Genomic DNA, 19555 nt, shown 5'->3' on the forward strand with positions numbered 1-19555 from the left:
CTTGGGGGCTAAGGCCAACCCAAAGGGAAGGACACAGAACTGGAAATGCCGCCCTTGGGCAAAGAATCCCAAATCTCTCTGAGAAAGAGGGTGCACAGGTATATGGAAATAAGCATTCAAAAGGTCCACGTATGCCAGAAAGGGCCCAGGAGAAATAATGGGTAAAATCTTATGCAAACTCACCATCTTGAACTTCTGGTAAGGAACATAGGAATTCACGTTTTTGAGATCCAAGACTCGATGGTAACTCCCAGACAACTTCTGGACCAGGAACATCAGGAAATAAACCACTGACCACACTCATTCTCTGGGACATTAATGATAGCACCCCTAAGGTACACCCAAGAAACCCCTATAGGCAGCGTGAAGTGTATATGAAAGGTAGGACATGTACTAGTGTGTCTTACATGTCCTGATAGTGAAATACTGCCAATTTTGTTTTTCACTATTGTAAGGACTAGCTCTCACATAGGCTATTATTGGTGCTGCCTTGTGACATTTTACAAGTGTAACTTCCATTAGGGAACAGCTGGAGGTTTGGAGTTTAAGTTCCCTGAACTCTGAATTCAAAATTACATATTTTAGTGAAGATGGTTTTGAAATTGTGTGTTTGAAAATGCCACTTTTAGAAAGTGGGCATTGTCTTGGTTTATCATTCTGTGTGCCTCTGCCTGCTGTGGAATCAACTTCTGGTTTAGGCTAACCAGGGCTGTTTGTGCTTTCACTTTAGACACTCACACAAAGGGAGCTAATGTATGCCCTGCATAACCTGATCGGTCTTCCTGAGCTAGAGTGGTGGGAGGAGTTATCACTAACATCTGAAAAGGGCTGTTTCTGCCTTTACCAATGCAGTCTCCACCCCCAGTAGTGTGGCTGGACCAGGGAGGACTAAATTGGCTCTAATAAGCAAGAGAGAGTTTCTTTGAAACCTGCACACTTCAAAGGCTGAAACGAATATAAGTAATTGGGCCCTTACCCCAGAACTAGAGAACACTTCTGGATTAAGAGGACCCTGCCAAGAAGAAGAGCTAAAGAGCTGTCAGGAGTAGTACTGTAGATTTGCTGGATTGGCCAGGAGTTTCTGCTTCTGTCTGGGGGCAGTGGACCTGCCTTGTGGTGCCAATTATATCTCTGGGCTCTTGGAGGTTGTTTTGCTTCTTCTGTGGCTGAAAATCAACACATCGCCATTCCAGCATTGTTTATCCTGCCGTAAGCTGTACTACAGTTGAAAAAAACATACATCGCCTCGGTGCGGCCAATCATATCAATTCAGCGCCTGTCCGTGACCAAAAAACCTGCTGCAGCCCAAGTCCCGAGCACCGAGTCTCCAAAGTGTGAAACTCCAGCTCCGACTCAGGCCCTGCTGTGCATCTGAAAAAATCGGCGCATCACCTGTCTGCAGTTAGTGCCTAGATTTTCTCATGCATTGCACCTGTGTGCCAAATATACTTCGACAGTGGGCTTTCAGTAAGAAACCAACGCATTGCCTCCCCTCGTTGTAAGAAACTGATGCATCACCTCCTGTCCAGTAAGGAACAGACACATCACCTCCCCTGCATGGCAATAAGGAACCGAAGCATTACCTCCCCTGGAGCAAGGAACTGATGAACCACCTTCCCTGCGAGTAAGGAACCGATGCATCACCTTCTCTGCGTCTTTTTTCGTCCTGTAATTTTGACACATCCAAGATATTTTGTGCTAAAATTGACAGATCCATAGTTTTCTCTGGACAGAAAGGTTTTTACCTTTTAAAAGTCATATTTTGATATCTGTATGTTTGATTTTTGTCGTTTGGGTCTTGTTTTGTTTAGATAAAGATAAGTTATTTTACTGAAGTGGTGTGATGTGCATTTGTAGCGTTTTCACTATGTGTTATATACAGATGCTTTACACATTGCCTCTGAGATAAGCCTGACTGCTCGTGCCAAGCTTTCAAGGGGGTGAACAGGGGTTATTTTAGGTGAGTAACGCCCTTATCCTGACTGGAAGGAAGGGTCCCTACTTGGACATGGTACACACCTGCCAACTAGAGACCCATATTTTCTAATGTGCACCCTTCACAAAGCTACCCGGCTTTTCCTTATCAGGCTGGGAGGAAGCACTAGGGATTTTAGACACCGGGCCCGCACGTGTTGCAAAAGCAAACTCTACAGCCTTATTAATCATGGCCTGAAGGACATCAAGTTCCATGGCAACAGGCTGATGAGAGTAAGCAGGCTCTGCTACCTCAGAGCCAGAAGAATCAGGCCTCCGCTTCTCAGAGCGTTACTCCTCCATGTGCGCAATCAGAAAAAAACTGCCGACATGGTGGAAGAATTTCACTTCCTTAAATACCGTCGACAGACAACTGTTGCTAGGCAACAGGCACGGACCTCGTGATGCGGCATGCTGAGGACGGCTACCCGCATCCACATAACCAAAAAAAATGCCTTGAGGCCACGCATTATACCGCCACCGACTGAGTCCCACAGACCAGGCTCAAGAAGCCACTGTTTCCTGCCCAGGTAAAACCTCATTAATGCGCTGCCACATTCCGCTTTCCCAAATGCATGAGTGGCAGCCTAAAAGCTTGCTGTCAAGGCAAGCCCCTGCCTCACTGCCTGTGCCCTGGAGCAGAGGCAGGACATCAAAGCTAGCGACCTCCGCTTCTGACTGCTATAGCACAGGAGTGGCACTGGCATACAAAACATGACCCCAAAACACATCACAGCCACTCCCAATCGCTCAGTGCAGGAGCAGCAGTACAGACGGAATTGGACACGACTGACCCCAAATGCTCCGCTCAGGAGTGTCCGCACCAAATAAAAGAAATAAAAAATAATGTGTGGATGTAATAGCCGTCCCACCTTCAAAAATATAATAACACGTACTTAACAATGCTTGAACGGCTCAGGCAAGGTAGGTCCATGGGTGTTCCCAGCCGGAACACAGAGGACAAAAACAGGATGTGGTTTGGGCTTGCCCCACCCTTACAGGCCAGGTCACAGGTATTTCCTGTCAGGTTGCTATGTTGGGTGGGGATTTTTTTTCTATGGGTGAATGATGTGCCTTGAACACATAATCCTCAGAGGTGACTGTGACGAGTAAGACAGAGGAGGAAGGTAATGTATACACTTTTGCACTTAATTAGAATTAGCACTATAAAGAAAAATGAAAATAGGGAGCAGAGAGAGGAAAATGAGATAGGGCGAGATCAGGAGAATTCAGGAATGCAGTACAAACAGAAGTTATCATAGAGTGAACTAAAAAAGGAGAGAAGGTGAGTAAAGGAAGAAAAAAACAAAGTGAAAAGAGAAAAAAAAGAGGTAAGAAAGGTGGTATAAGGGGAGTTAAGGAAATCAAAGAGGAGAGAAAGGGAAATGAGAGTGAAGGAGTGAAACTGAGATGACTAGAGAGGAATAGGGAAATGGAGAGCAAGTTGGAAAATGTGAAAAAAGAGTGGTTAAGTAGAAAATCATAGGAGGGTGTACGTAAAGGAAATAAAAGAATGGGAGAAATTGGGAACTGAAAAACATTTGTTAAACGTGGTAACAAGGGGATAAGGGCTAGAAGTGAAATGTACATAAGAGAAAGCATAGGGGAAATTAATCAACTGGAAGAAAGAGTAAGAGAAAGAAATTAGCAACAAAAAAGATTAATAGGGGTGAAGGAATGTCAGTGAAAAGCGCCTAACGGCAGTGGCGGCTGCTCCGCTAAGTTGGAGGAGCGTCACCCCGGTGACTTCAATAGGAAAAAGAAAAAGATATTAACGTATCGTTATTATCATTTTCTTTTTCCCTTTGCAGTGAGTGACTCTCGGGCCGTGGCAGGGCTGGCCAGAGCAGGGAGAGGAGTGCTTTGCACTCCTTAAGTGTGCAGGATTGCTTGGACAGCCCTCTTGGGCCGGACAAACAGTCTTGCGCACTTCGCATTTTCCCCACCATTTTGCAGCCTGGTCAGAAACATGCAAAGCCTTGTGATTGGCTATGAGGAGCCAGGGAGCCCGGGTGCTTCCTTCTCCTTACTACTGCCGGCAGGGGAGACAGGAAGAAGAGGAGGGAGAAGAGACGGCGGTCGGCTGGCCCAGGTCAGTGATTTTTAGGTCTCGCATAGCATTGCAGTGCAACGCACTGCCATCGCTCTGCGAGGCATGTAGTATACACTATAGCTGGGGGACGCTCCACTCACTTTCCATCCATAATTTTCATTGGCTTCATTCATAAATTCAGCATTGTGATTTGGTTTTTGGCTCCTTAGTCCCGCCTCCTGACGGCCATGTCATCAGTTTTGTTCTTCCGAGGCTATCAGCCCCTTTACTTTAAAAATCATTTTGTTCCCCTACTTCTCCCCGTTCCCTCCCGCAGTCCATATTTTTTTTTACCACAACCATCCCCCTACCCCCTCCCATTCGTGCCTTCTTTAATAACCGCACTTCTGTTTAAAACACAATAGGGTTCACGTAAATACGAGTCATATTGCATTTTCAGTGCCTGTTTGTTTTCTGATTGGTGGCTGAATTTGCACTCTTTGACTCGCATGCGCACTATGCCTTACATCGTACGCATTGGTGACAAAACAGTTACGATTCACTGTGGGAGGCAGAGGCAGCAAAGCGGCGCCCGGCCTGGCCAGTCACTGGTCAGCGCTGCTTGTTTACTCTCTCTCCCGTTGTCTGTGCCTTCAGGCTTGACTGCTGACAGACCAGGTAGGACTTCAGAGCGTGCACCAGACTGTTCATTTGTTGAATGTCAAATCAAATTGAGACTCTGTTGGAGGCCACGTTACTATCCTAAGCTTTAAAAATGCTCTCGTAAATCGATTCTCTTACTTTTGATATTTTCTGCAACTTTTGCGCTTTATGTTCTACTATGGCGCTTGCCTTAATTTAATATGCAGGGGCGCCATGCTTGATGTTCTAGCTCCGTGTCCACTGTCTACATTATTATTATTTTTTTTTAAATCATCTAACTCGGGCCTCCTAGTGCCTCATTTAAGCAAGGCACCCGCTTAATTTAATATGCACAGAGCTTCATTTTTTTTTCTTCTGAGTACCGTTTATTATGTGGGGTCTTAGCATAGTGGACGGGAGAGAAAGCTCACGACTTCTGCCGGTAGATCGGAACGTTTAGTCGTGATGAAGTACTAGCAGTGTCATAGTTGGAGCGACAATCCAGGCCATAAGTTCCTATGAGTGAGGTCCTAAAGTGAGCGCAACAGTCAAGTCTAAGCATGTCAAGGTAATGTGCAGAGTGTAATAATAATAATAATAATACTGCATTTTATAAAGCGCGAACAGCTACCTCGCTAGGAGGTGTCCCAGTGCTAGGAGAACACAGTTGACCTGGAGGCGGGAGAAGGAGAGCTAGCGGGGTTGGGTGAAGAGCCACGTTTTCAGCAGTTTCTTAAAGCAAGGTTCAGAAGGGGCCTGCTGGATTTCTTGTGGTAAAGTGTTCCATAGAGAGGTAACGTTTGCCGAAAAAGTCCGTTCGCCTAGTCGAGCCTTTTTCGTACGCGGGACGGCCAGTTGAACGTGAGGCCTCCAGCAGTTTGTGATCGGAAGGCTCTGATTAGATAAGGGAGCGTAGGTTGCGAGAGTCTTACACTGGGGTCGGTAGGGAGGGGCTGGTTATCAGTCTTTTCTGTGGAGGAAACCTGCATCTCCCAGAATCTTGACGAGTGGAACTCCCTTGCCTTTCCGTATGAGGGTGACCGATCATGAGGGAGTTAGTAGAGACGTGGTTAGAGGCTAGCTATTGCAGGGTAGAAACGTCTGTGTTCAGTGTTTCAGAGTTGTCCAGGGAGCCCTCTCTCCATCACATTTTTATGTTTTGCAGGTTTATATAACGGGAACTCGACCTGGAGGTATTGGAGCGCTTTACACAAGCACCAGTTAGTTACATTACAGAAGGACACATTCTTTTTTTCTAGGCATGGGGTGATTAAGTAATTTGCCCAGAATCACAGGGTGTTGAGCCTACGCGGAGACTCGAACCTGATTCCCCTGATTGTTTCAGTTAAAAAACAATTGACAGTGTAGCTGTGAGGCTAATAGCGGCGTTCAGTTTCAAAGCCGTGTGTGGATTTCCCAATTTAATTGTCTTTAGCTTTTTGGAGATTCGTTGTCTAGTCACATCACAAATTTTATTGCATTCATTAGTGATAATGAATGTGAGTCAATTGCTTCACTATCTAGTTATGTTTGCCAGTTACATCCAACACAGAACATAGACAGCAATTCCTGCTGTAGTTAGCTCTAGATGACTGTATTTCAGTTTGTGAGCTTTCATTAGCTGACCCTGGTCAGGAATAAAAATAAACACCAGGAAAGAAATACAGTTCATCAATTTACCCCCCCCCACCCCCAAGTCATTTTTGTTTAGGAGTGGGTCAGTGTTCCATTAAAGTATAATAGACAGACAGTAAGTAAGATAAAAGCGTGGAGAGTTCACTGAAGGCTGCAGTACAATAGTAGAAGAGATTAAATGGATTCAATCTTACTTTGCAACATTTCAGTAGCATGTTATCCGAAATTGCGAAAAAAAAAAGATTTTACATTTAAATGTTTTTAAATTGTGACCACTTTTATTTGGCTGTTTAGACCACGGCGGATGGTAGCACATTTCCTCCCTGCACCCGTTCTCTTCCTTTGCATTCAGGTGTAGTAATTCCTTAATGATGTTTGCACTTAACAGTTAAGTGCTTGTCATCCAGTGTAAAAAACGGTTATCTTTCGACTCATCTTTCATTCGTCCGTCATTGGCAATGAGCAATCCTGTCTTTTGGAAGTGCTTGGCAAACCACTATCATTTTTTCAAACTGTTTACCCATCCAAGCACCTAATTGCATCCTCAGGGCTCTGTGCGCATGCGTTTTATGAATTATACACACTCTCCTTCCTTTATTCTAAAATGAATGGTTTTATTCTTGCACCTTACCGCCCGTAACCCCTTATGTGTTCAGTAATTATAATGCATGTACTGATTAATTGACACTTTGAAAGGATAAAAGACCAAGTTAGCCCTATTTGTCTTCCCTAACCTCAATATTAGTAGATTAGTCTCGTGGAGCTGGTGATGTGTTGGTGACCAATCTTGGAAGGATGAAAGACCGAGTCAGTCCTGTCTGTTATCTTTTTCTCCCTCACAGGTTGTCATTGCTCCCCTCTCCCTCTGCTTAATTTGAGCTGCTGGTTGCAGCACCCAGGATAATGTGCTAGATGGATAAATACTTATAAGGTTCCAAATGCGAGACCGATTGCATTGCAAATGCTTGTTTAATTTATTTTTTCTTTCCGTCCTGCACACTCACCCCCCTCCCACCCCCATCCCTCCTCTCCTGATCCGTAACAGCCTCAACTGCCGAAAGGGCAAGAGATAAAAGGAGAGGGCAGGAAAGGAGTGGGCATAAAAAGGGAAAGGAAAACAAGAGTGACAGTAGGTTTGAAAATAAAAGTTTTTATTACTCATTCATCTGCCAATGTCAGAGACACGTGTTCGTGGTTAGATGGGGAGGGTTGACTATCTAGGGCTAAGAGCTACCCTAGAATGATATCCGCTTTCAATAACTTTATTTTTCATTCATTTTCTTTCAATACGCCTCGTGTGATACAGGTGCTGTTGCAACCCGCACGGTTTTCATCCGACAGCATTAGCCCTGCAGGAACTTGTGGCGTCATAGTTCCCACTCTAAATATGGGGCACCCAGAGCTTGCTGGGTGAATGACTCGGGTCGGTAGAGAGCCGCTCTTACGTCACGCAAGCGCTTGACAGGTGCGAAAAATGAGCCGTGAAAAAACAGCCAGTTTTCACCAAGGGCTCGATGCGAAACTTGTCTTTTTTCTCAATGTAAAATCACGTCACGAGCTGTCAAAATGTGAAAAGCCTTATGTGAATCATTACCTTTGAGACAGAGGGCTGGAGCACTGCTTACTTCCCTGGGACTGTCAGCTAATCTCTGTAATCTTCTCAATTTGCTATCCCTGTGAAAATATGGTTTAATGTATTCCAGACGCATATTATGTGCAGATAACTGCACCGTTTCCTGCCATCCTATTATTACAGCATCTGAAAACATCACATTTTCAAAACCTCTTGTACCTCCCAAGCGATACAGAAGGACTTTGGCTGAAAGGACACACCAAAACGTCATTCCATGACTTGAATGGGAAAATTGTGTTTAAAGGTCGATACAATGTGCTTGTAGTATTGCAAATCTGACAACAAAATGCCTTACACAGTAGCAAGTAACAGTGTCGGTGGATGCAATATTATTTTAAAATACCCAGCAGGAACAAACTGAATATTTACAGTTGAAAGTTACATAATGAAACTGCTTACTTTCTTGGGGAAGCATGCTGTTAATGGGAATTAGGATTTATATTTGCATCCCCAAGTCCCTGGGGTCTGTCCCCTGGGCACTGTTTATAGTCTCTAGATTGAGACGTTCTCCTGGTAAATAAAGTTTGTTTAACACTCTTTGGTGCTTTTTTCAATTGGTGTTTATTACATTCTGAGGAAATTAAATTTAATTTCCCTTTATGATACAGTCAGTATAAATTCCACGTAACATTCAAATATCCCAATGCATTTCGGCCAAATGTGGCCTTCGTCTGGGGAATATCTACAAATGTAAGAAAAATGGCACTCAATATCTGAAGGCCACTTGGTTCTAGATGTTTGTATGAGGATCGTTAGCGTGATCGGTGCCAAGTTATCTCTTTAGTGAAAAAACCATCGTAGGTGGTTCTTGTGGTTTGGTTAGTAAATTGAATCGTCTATTACAGAGCGTGGGTGTTAGCTTTTAGAACTCGCATCAGTGCCTAATAGTATATCTTGTTGTGACGTGATTTAATGATGCGTTATATTTAGAGAAGGTAAAACCTGTGCGAATCTGTTTCAAAGGCACGCAACAGCTCTAAAAGTACAGTGGTTTTAGTGAAAGTATCGAGCTACATGCATCGTACGATTGTGGATATAACATGCATTTCTTTGCCCCTTTGTCGTGTTGGGGGCGGCTAAAATCTAATTTCAAATGGTGCGTGCGGCTTCTACACTTACTTGGTGAAGACGGGAACCAGTTTGTATAGTTAGCGAAAACCCGGAAGTTCTGGCGTGTGTATTTAAAGTGATTACGTTCGGTGATCGTGCATGGTAGTCGAAATGGGACTGTGACTTCTATGTGAAGGTATCAACAAAAACCACAATCATGGTGTACAAAATGCGGGATTCTAAGTGGGTATGGAATGTGATCACGATTACCTAAAAAAATAGTGCATTATATGACGGTCTAAAGTGTAAACGTATTAACAGTTCTAAATATCGTGCAATAAAATATTCAAAAATCAATGGAAGGTGGAAGACACCGTAAAACACAATGATCTGTTATCCTTATAACAAATTTGGATGTAGGCATACAAATGTTCACAATTCTGCATATGATTTGGCATGTAATTTTCAGCACTACAGTTTGCACTGTCTGTCTGATAAGTTATAGTTGTTCTGGAGATAGTGTTCTTTTAGTCAAATTAAAGGAATCAATCAGAGATAACATTGATATTCCATATGATCGTTCATTCCCAACGGTTTCAGCGAATTTAATAAGCGTATCCAATGGTTTTCACGATGCAGTAGAGTGTGGTGGTTATTTTTGCCTTCATTCCTGATGATTACTTCTAGTATGCAAAATTTAAGTTGACTGATATTATGTCATGCTTCTAAGAAGTGGTTGGCTACAGTTGATTTTGAATTTCTGGTTCTTATGTTACTTTTATGTTCGTTGATTTGGATTTTAATTTTTCATTCAGTCTGTCCTACGTATATTTTGCCACAAGGACACTTTAGTATGTATATTACATTGGATGTATCGCAAGTTGCTGTGACTCTTAGATTGATTTTATGGCCTTTCATGGAATGTGTGACGTATGAGCCTGTAATAATGTTGTTGCAATTGTTGCAGTTCCAGCAGGCTATTGTTCCTCGGTGTACTGTGTTACTTTGTGTGTCCGTCGGATATTTGATGATTTCTCCCAAATTTTTGGCTCTGGAATAAGCAAATATGGGTTCCTGCTCAAAAATGTGATTGACGTCTGGTTCTAGTTGTAATATTGACCAATGTTTCTTAATTATCCTTTTGTAATTGCCACTCCTAGTAGAGTATTTCAAGACTACAGTTATGCGATCTTGTGTAGTCTTTTCTTTAGATGATAATAATGTGTCTCTGTTGATTGTTCTACAGCGGTTGTTGGCTTCTGTCAAAACATGCTCTGGATAGCCTCTATCTCTGAATCTTTGTAGCATTTCTTTGATGCGTAACTCTTATGTGGGGATCAGATACTATCCTTGTCACTCTCAATAATTGAGTGTACGGCATATGCTTTTTCAATGATGGTTGATGGAAGCTTTTTTTGATGTTTTGAGGCGAATTCTAAAAAGGCATGTAAGAGTACATAAAATAGTACTTCAGAAGTATTGCTTTGCATCCTTTAAAATGCCTTTGTGAATAGTCCCCAATGTGTACAAATCAATTTGAACAAATTGGGGACTAATCACAAACTCAATTTTGTGGAAAGTAAGGCAGTGATACAGTAGTACCACACATGTACTACAAGATGCTGTCCTACATGCCTACACATCCGCACAGAAGAGATCTCGGCAGAAGTAGTTACACGTTTGGTAGTACTTTTTTATTTCAGAAATCTGTACAGATCCATCATTCTCACATGGGCTTTGGTGGAGCACGGGGAGGCTGGCCCTGTATAGGGAAACGTACCGCAGGCCTAAACCTGGGTGGTGGGGTACGGTCCTTGCGGGCCTTACAAGAGCGATTCCTGACGACCTTGCTGTGGATGGCACAACTGACGCAGTAGTGCAGCTTCACATACAGTTTGGGCAGCACATATGATTCAAAGACACTGGCTTCAGAGATGTCCCTTACAACTGCTGCCTCAACAATGTTCCTGATGACAAACTTCTTGATTGCTTTATCCTTGGGCACACAGCGAGCACAATTGGTGCAGCGGATGGGCTGTACATGCCCACGGCCTTTCTTTGCACGCCCGTTGTTCCTTCGCTTCTTAGTCATCTTGGATCCGAGGGCTGAAAGTAAATTTGGTAGTGACCAAGGGGTGTGGCTGGGAAATGGGAAATACTAAATGGGAGCAGTTTTTGGTCCTTTTAAGCAGGGGTTTAGGGAGGGACATGCTACTGCAAAGATTCAACATCACATATAGTCACAAACTATACGTCTAAAGGTACTACAGCCCTACAAATCACAAACCAGTAATAAATTCACTCTACTCTTAGAGAAAGTGTAGCATCACACATGGTTAATTAGTAGTTTTAGTTCTAAAAGAATAAACCTTAATTAACATTTGAAACTTTTATTTTAATTTAAATATTAAATGCAGCATTTACTTACATGTTCTAAATACTAGAAAGTAAAGAATGCTAGTGTTGTGATTTTATTACATAATATTTATTATTTTTGGAAAAATCTCCAAATTTAAATTATTTAATAAACATTTAGTTTGACACATGAATGTGTCATAATATTGCATCTTATTAGTTCTATGGTGAAATAATTATAGTAATTTATTTTACTATTATTTTTTATATTACAATGTATAAACCTTTAAAAAAAAAAGCTTAATAAACATTATCAATTTTTTCAAATATTTTACCACAGGAAGTTGTCCCCCATGGTGCTGAAGATCACCACCTAAGTGTCAAGTTACTGGTAGTATTCAGTCTTAGATGTCTCCACCCCTGACTTAAAAGGGTGGAGACATTGAAGTCTATGCTTAGGTTTTAACTACACTTTCAAATTGTGAAAAGTCAAAAAGGTGTAGGCGTACACCTAGGTGCAAGAGTAAATTTGCACATGAATAAATCTACACATGTAAATTTACTGTTGTGGATAAGGCCCGTCATTAACAAGTGCTACCTACAGTGGAATGCAACACAATGTTCACTCACTTGTTTTACCTCTGGTGAAACTCCATCATGTGCACTTACTGCACACGTCCGGTATTCAGATCAGAATCCTAGTAGAAGAGTCATCTGTCATTGCCCTGAGCATGCTGGTACTCATCATAGCAGATGCCATCACTGAGGGTTGGCTGCAGGGACTGGTCTAGCCTCATATCCCCACCAAATAGGGGGTGGGATTACTATAAAAAAAGATACCAGTGACTCATGGACTGACAGTGTGGCTTGTAGACATGTTGCACCTACCCTACAAAGATATGCCAAGTTAGGGAGTGAGAAGGGGATTTATAAAAATATGCTCCATTCTTCCAGCTTCCCCTGCAACCCCCTCCCCCTGTATTGAAGCATCCAAGACTTCCAGAATGGCTGCTCTGTGATCCTAGAGAGCGACTGCTTTGCCTAACAGAGTGCTACAGTAAAAAGGCAGCCCTCCATCAGTGATGATGGACTCTTCCAACACCAAATATCTATAATGTGGTCTGCCGCAAAATTAGAAGGATACCTTCTGCAAGCAGTAGTTGAGGGGTGTCTGCCCCGTTGTCCTCCTCCGCAAGCATTATTGTAATGTATTGATTTCAGAAGATCTGACAGACAACTAAAGATGTCTCTGCTGACCACATAATGGTATTATACCACCTGGTTGAGGTGAGTGGAAGTCACCCTATGGGCTTTTTGTCTTCTTTTTAGCAGAAGCAACTGCATCATATGTTGTTGACTATAATTTTCATGTTGGCATGAAGAAGGATGGGCCGGTCTGTGGGGGTGAATGTTGCACGCTGTTTATGAATTCACAGTACTCCTGCCTCCTTTGACAGTCGTATAATATGATTAACCTTGTTGTGAAAACCTGACTATTTCCTGTCTCACTGGTGTGCTTGGCTGATAAACGGAGCTGTCTATGTACCCTCACCACTCAATCTTCTTTTCCCGATAACTCCCTTTCGTGGAGTATTAACCGGGAACAGTGGCGGGTTCTTCACTTAATAGTAGCTTCTGCCTGCAGTTTAATGTAAGGTTGGCACAATACCTCAGACAAACCTCTTCAGCTTCACACCAGAATGTGGCCGCTTTGGTACAGACAAATATGTTTACATTTGTGCCACAATGTCTTCAAAATACATCATAAGAACCTCGTATACAATAAAAACATAGTGTGCAGAAAAAAATCATAGAGAGCAACTCAGGAAAAATTAGATAAGATGTAGTTAAAAAAACCTTAACTAAAATCACTTCTAACGGAAACAACATCATATTTTAATCTCAAAAACATTTTCCTCAACAATGTCGTTATTCTCCATGTCTTTGCAAGCATTATCACCCATGAAGCTTTAACATGGAGTAAACCATCCAGATGTACTGTGTCCCCAGATGCGGTGTAAATGGGAATGTAAGATATAGTTTAAAGTTATAATACCATTATTTCATAGCAATGCCAGATGGAACTTTTTTCTTTGGGCATGAAAAAGCGACTTCTCTACATGTTGACTATCCCTGGCTGCAAATCGCCAGCTCAACCAAAACTTCACAAAGAGAGCACGCATGTGACAACCGTTCAGAATGATCCAAACATTTTTCTCTGACCATCGAACGTTTACAATCCATATAGCTCAATTAAGGGCTATTAAACGGGCCCAGTACCTGGATTTAATGTCACGTTTTTGATGATTCACCTATGAACTCTGAATTCTCCTAGAGCTTTTCGTCAAATCAACAAATGTCTCTAGGTAAACTGCCACAATGGTGACTGAGCAATAGTTTAGGGGGCATATTTACAAAAATATGGCGGAGCGTGATGCTGTGCCAAATTTGGCAGCGCCCTTGCTCCGACATTTTGAAAACGCAGGGAAGCACCGTTTTCACCAGAATACGGCGCACCCCTGTCTTTCCCCTAGCGCTGGTGCAAAAAAAGCGGCCTAGCGCCAGCGCAGTCACCCTGCCGCCATGTTGCTAGTATGCCTGCACTGCAGGGAAGATTGTTGATGTGCAGGGAGGGACACCTTGGTTAAAGGAGATTTGCTCTTTCTATATGTGCTACAGAATGCAGCACACTTGGAAAGAGCAAAAAACTAGGATAAAAATGAATATCTCCTCATATCACCATTCGAAAACCTGGTATTCCATTGCATTAGGTGTTGGCGTTGCCTCACCCATGTAAATCACGGGCAGCAACAAAAAGCAGTGGGGTTTGCAGTGGAACTCCCACAGCAACACCCAGGACAGTGGCAGAAAGGGGCATATCTACAAGATCGCAATAAGCCTTGCTAAGTGGCTTAGCGCCACCTTGTAAATATTGAAAATGGCCCTACGCCACCGGAGCGTCAAAAAAGGTTACACTCCGGTTGAGATAGGGGCTTGTATATATGCCCCAAAGTGTTTTATTCTCATATCACTCCTCATTGCATTTTAACACATCTTTAATTAAGTAGGCATTAGCAGACACGCTTGGAGTTTATTTTCTTTAGTAGAAATAAGAGGGGCAATTTGTAGCCCTAGATCTCTGCTTCATTTAATCTGATATAGCTTTGTAGACTCGACTGAAGTTTAGGGTGTTTTCAATAGAATGGTGGCACACTCCGAATTAAGCCAGAATACCCTTCCAGCCCTTTTACATATTATCTTGGACCTTCTCTGCTAGTTGGTCCTCAAGCTGCACCTCAATGATGAGGCCAAACAAGATTGAAACCACTGGGGTTGCTTGTGCTCCTTCTAGGAGCCAGCATGGCCTACCATTTCTGGCTGGACTGTGCCCCAACTAAGGGGTGTGCCAATACCAATTTGCCTGTGATTGGGCTCTGTAATTAATGGTCCAGTCTAGCTAACAAAACAATGGAGCGGAATAACCCAGAGTAATTATCAGTGGCTGAGATGATTTCAAGTATTTATAACAACATTTCTGCTGACTGATAATCATCAATGTGGCAAGTGGGAATTTTTGATGTGTTTGTTTTGTTCGCTTAATATGTTATTTTGACCATTTAATGTGTGATATATATATATTATTGAGCCATCTCAGCTAAATTGCATTGCTGTGCTGTGTCGCGTATGAGAGAGGGCTCAGCCTTGTATGTTATGTTTGTGATACTTCATGGCAATAGGTGCTTTTGTGAATGTGATGCCCATCTATATGTCAAACACAGAAAATGTTGGATAGGAATGAGCTGCGGACTACATGGTAAGAGGGTAATTACAAACTTACCTTTCCATGCACATACTGTTATTTACTCATGGATGACAAATAAGGAGAAGGTTCACTTCCACTAACATGTATTCGATACAGAACAAAAGATATCTAAAATAATCAATGCACTATGTTTAAAGAGAAGAAAACAACTAAAAACAGGTAACCATTTCTCCATAACTAAAGATAGTCAATGGAAGATGAGTGCAGAAGAATTCCTTGCTTGTTGCCTTGTGGCTAGCTGAACTGTATATAAATCACATATATATATATATATATCTTCTACACTTTCAAGTCCACCGCACCACGCGTCCCTGGTGTAAAAACTTTGGAAGCTTGCAGAGTAAAGTTTTACTTGGATTGCAACCCGTGAGTGCACTCGTTTTTGGGTTGACAAGGAATTCTCAACCTTGTGGTTCTCTCTCTCTCTCTATATCTATATCTATATCTATATATATATATATATTATTATTTTTTTACACAAATACAAGACTACTGCTGTGCATCCCAGATATGAATGGTTAGAGGAATGACAATAATAACAAATTTACTAATTAAATGAGTTTGTTTTGGAATGTAGCTCTCTTCTATGGCAAACTAGTGAGAAAGAAGGGGGAACGTAGGAGAGGCTAAAGCAAGATTCTCATACCAGGGTACATAAAAAAAAAAGGGTATGTGTATTTCACTGTGGGATTTTAAGAACAGGTTCTCTGGATTTATGAACCATGTAATGATCAAATCCTGCTAAGTAAAAGGATACAGTTTGTCTAATGTTAACTCATCTCATTGACCCAGACTTATGTTCTTCCCCAGTGGCAATGGCCAACATGTGATGTCAGAATCCTGGTACTCATAGTTATCAATCAGAAAAAATATACATGTATCCCAGTGGTGGTTGACACTAGGTAGTTAAAGTTAGGTCCGCATTCCAATAGCAAATGCCTTATTTGGCTTGCTAATAACTTTGGCTTCATTCTCCAAATCATCATGACATTTTCCAAAAAAGTGTATGCATATATATATATATATATATCTATATAGGCTAATTTAAATCTGTGCCACTGGGAGGTAGCAGTCCCCAGGGCAGCGGGGGGAGCTGCAAGACTCCCCCCCCCCCCCACATCTCTGCCCCCGGGGCTTTCAATAGCCTGAGGAGGGGGGCCTGTGCGCCCCCTCCTATCTTTCCACAATGTCCCCAGGACCTGGCCCACTCGGGGGCTTATTAATGAAGTGCAGAAGCCCGGGATTCCTGCCGAAAATAGTTAAAAAATGCTTTTTTGCCCCTCCCCAAGAGTCCTAGGGGGTCAGGGTGCTTCTACCCTGCCCCCTTTTCTTTATTTTTAATGTTTCCTCCTGTGACTCTGTTCAACCGAGTCACATGATGACTGCCACCACTTCCTGGTTTGAAGTCTTGGCAGCAAATCAAATCTCAGCACGAGTTCTCGGGTAGGGTCGCAGATCCTCCACATCCCCAGTTGTATATCTGAAAAACCTTTAAAGAACTCTGTAACTACGGAATGGATTTACACCAAATCACTAAACGGCACTTCCTTGGATCAACATCTACTTTCCTGCCAAATCTGATGTAATTGCATTCAGCAGTTCAGACTGTGGCCGTGTCTAAATGTCCTCTGGAAATAACATGGGGAAAATATGCTTTTAAGCACCCCCAGGTTCTTAGCACCCACTTGGCAGATCACCCCAACACTTTCAAGACAGCAGCTAAAGTGAGTGTTGTATCAGTTTTGTAAAGTTTGTGAAGATCAATCAAACAGCGCCAAAGTCCTTGGCAAATGAAAAAACGCTCTTCCTATGCAAACTAGGTCCTACTATAACTAACTAATCAAACATTTACAGGAGATATCATGAACACCCAATAAGTATACTTGCCACCTTTTATAGAAAACATTACTGTAAGAAAGCAACAGCAGGAGTCTAGAGGGCAATGCAGTGTACAGACTTACTATGACATTTCTCACATTTGTTCTGAACATTAATTGTTCAGCATTTCTTTTTCTAGTGGCTGGCACTAGCTTAACACAGTAATGGAATTTGCTGCCAGTGCGTGAACTCTTTAGAGTGATACTTTGAGAAGAAGGGAATCGTTATTTAACCAGCACATGTACTCAAACTGTGAAGAATAGCCGCTTGGTATGCAGCACTTCACAACCTCTTCTGCCTCTGACACCTAATTATAAGTACGATGAATTATTGAAGGAGGAAAATCTAATTAAAGGCACTAAGCACTAATAAAATATTGTTGGGGATGCTACTGCAGGGCTCGCCTAATTGGCATTTCCTTCCTTTGTTGTGGGCGCAGTCTGTATGGGCACATTAACTGGTAGCCTGATATAAACATTTATCTAAGGATATTTGAGGGTTCTTTGAAGAGAAAGCATGTGAATATCATTCTTGTATTCAAGGGTTTTTGTTTCATATGAAAGATTCTCTTTGGAAATAGGCTAATCACATATAAAATGCAATTTTTCTGATGGGTGAGTTTGAAAAGGGGGTTTATAGTTAACAACAGGTTACATTTGCATAGTGTTCCTCTGTATTCAACAATTGCTTTCTAGTTCTGAGACATCATTTAAAATGTATTTAAAAATACTGTACATCACAATGAGGTACAACATTTGTATGGAGAATATAAGAATGATTGGTGGATCTGAGAAGCCAGAAGGAGGAATATCATAATGTGAATGAGATAACGTTCAACACATGTATTGCAAATTGATGATCGTTTGTCAAAAGATATAAGTGTCAATGAGTGCAGCTTTTTTTAGATCAAGGATCCTTAGCTGACAAAGCCATGCTATTATCCAGCATAAAATGCTTCATAGGGGCCTTTAGTTCAGAAATATGTTGAATTGCAACTGTTTCAACCCATAAAATAGATGAATCCATGCCTTCTTCAGGTCTGGGCAACCTAGTTATTATCTACTTAGGAACATATGCAAATGAATGCAGCAGAAAAGAAATATGAAAAATAATAATTCTTACCAATTTTTATTTCTCTTCATTTGTAGGCATTGTGCAAATGTTCATAGTGGTTCCTTTTTAATGAAAGAAAGCTGCCCAGTTGTTCTTTCTACCCAATCTGAGAGCTGCTATACATTTGTAATAATTATATGGATTTTACATGATCTAATTGCATTGGAAAAATGAAATCTGAATGAGTCAAATGGAATCTATCATGCATTAGGATGCAAATGACTGATTTTGTTTCATTGTTCTTGCTGTGTTTCATAATCAGAAAGGGAAATCAAAAGGGCTCTTGTTAATCAGCCCATTTCCTGACTTAATGGGGTATATACCATGGAGTAAATTCTAAGCCAGCACATAAAGAATAAGCGTCATTATTAACGAAACTACATTTTATTCAGTTCGATACAATACTCTTTATTTCGACATCATGCCATAAAAGAGAGACACAAGTAAATACATAAAAAAATACAAATCTTTGATTAATAAGATCAATAAATAGAAATTCATCTCCTTATAAATACAATAAAGATAAAATTACAGTTTGAAGCAAAAAGCATTAGCTCTCAGAAGCTAACTCATAAGCCAATCTTCTTTATATACAATTTTTTTATTCATTTTGTTATTCTGGAAAGAATTAAAGATTGTTTTTTAAAAATTGTTAATCCAATCCAAAGGGCCTTGTGTCTACACTCATCTGAGAGTAAACATGAGGATCGTAAGCTGGTTTTTAACGCACTGAACAGTCTTATCCATGAAAACAAACAGTACCCTGCCAATTGTAGATTTGTTTTTGCTTCATACACCTCATTTTGTCATTATCTTTCTTATCTTAGCACAAGCAGGTCGATGATATAGAACAAGAGACACTTACAGTGGACTGACTTTACTGGTAGCTGTTTTGCAAGGAGGATAAACATGAGAAAGTCTTGTTTTGGACTTGGACCTTTTTGCAGGGTCATCCCTGAACTTTTTGCCTTCCTCCTAGTCTTTTTTTTTCTGCCCTAGTGTTGGTCCTTGTCATTCTCAAGGGAAATATCTATGTGGCCATAATTTATGATAGACAAAGCGAGGGACAAGGAGCGGGTTACCCAGGTCCAGCACCCACACTCCTAATTAGACAGTAAAGTTTAAAGAAGGGTGCAATTCCTCATTGAAGGCAAGGGGGAGCACTTGCAGGTGGATCTGATGAAAAGACCAGAAGGATCCAGGAGGGAATCTGAGTGATAAGATCTGATTCACTTCACACACCCAGGTTGGCAAATTGGGATAGGTCCCGTCTAATACACTGCAAGGTCCACTTTTTTTCCCCCAGCAAGGCATGGTTCTCTGCATTACATAAGAGGTATAACTAACTCAAATTTGGGGTTGGACCCCCCTACCGCAGCAGGTGCAGTCTAACTAATTTTGATTGGAAACCCTTCTCTAC

The 19555-nt window shown here is 41.7% G+C and overlaps 1 protein-coding gene and 1 pseudogene across 2 annotated transcripts in view; one reads left to right on the forward strand and one right to left on the reverse strand.

The window, feature by feature from the left end:
* The window catches only part of RTN4R (reticulon 4 receptor), a 767021-nt gene that overhangs the window by 742850 nt on the left and 4616 nt on the right, over positions 1 to 19555 (forward strand). The window lies entirely within an intron of this gene.
* On the reverse strand, positions 10664 to 11073 carry LOC146784151 (small ribosomal subunit protein eS26 pseudogene; annotated as a pseudogene).

Source organism: Triturus cristatus, chromosome 11 (assembly GCF_964204655.1).
Source record: "Triturus cristatus chromosome 11, aTriCri1.1, whole genome shotgun sequence".
Classification (NCBI taxonomy): Eukaryota; Metazoa; Chordata; class Amphibia; order Caudata; family Salamandridae; genus Triturus; species Triturus cristatus.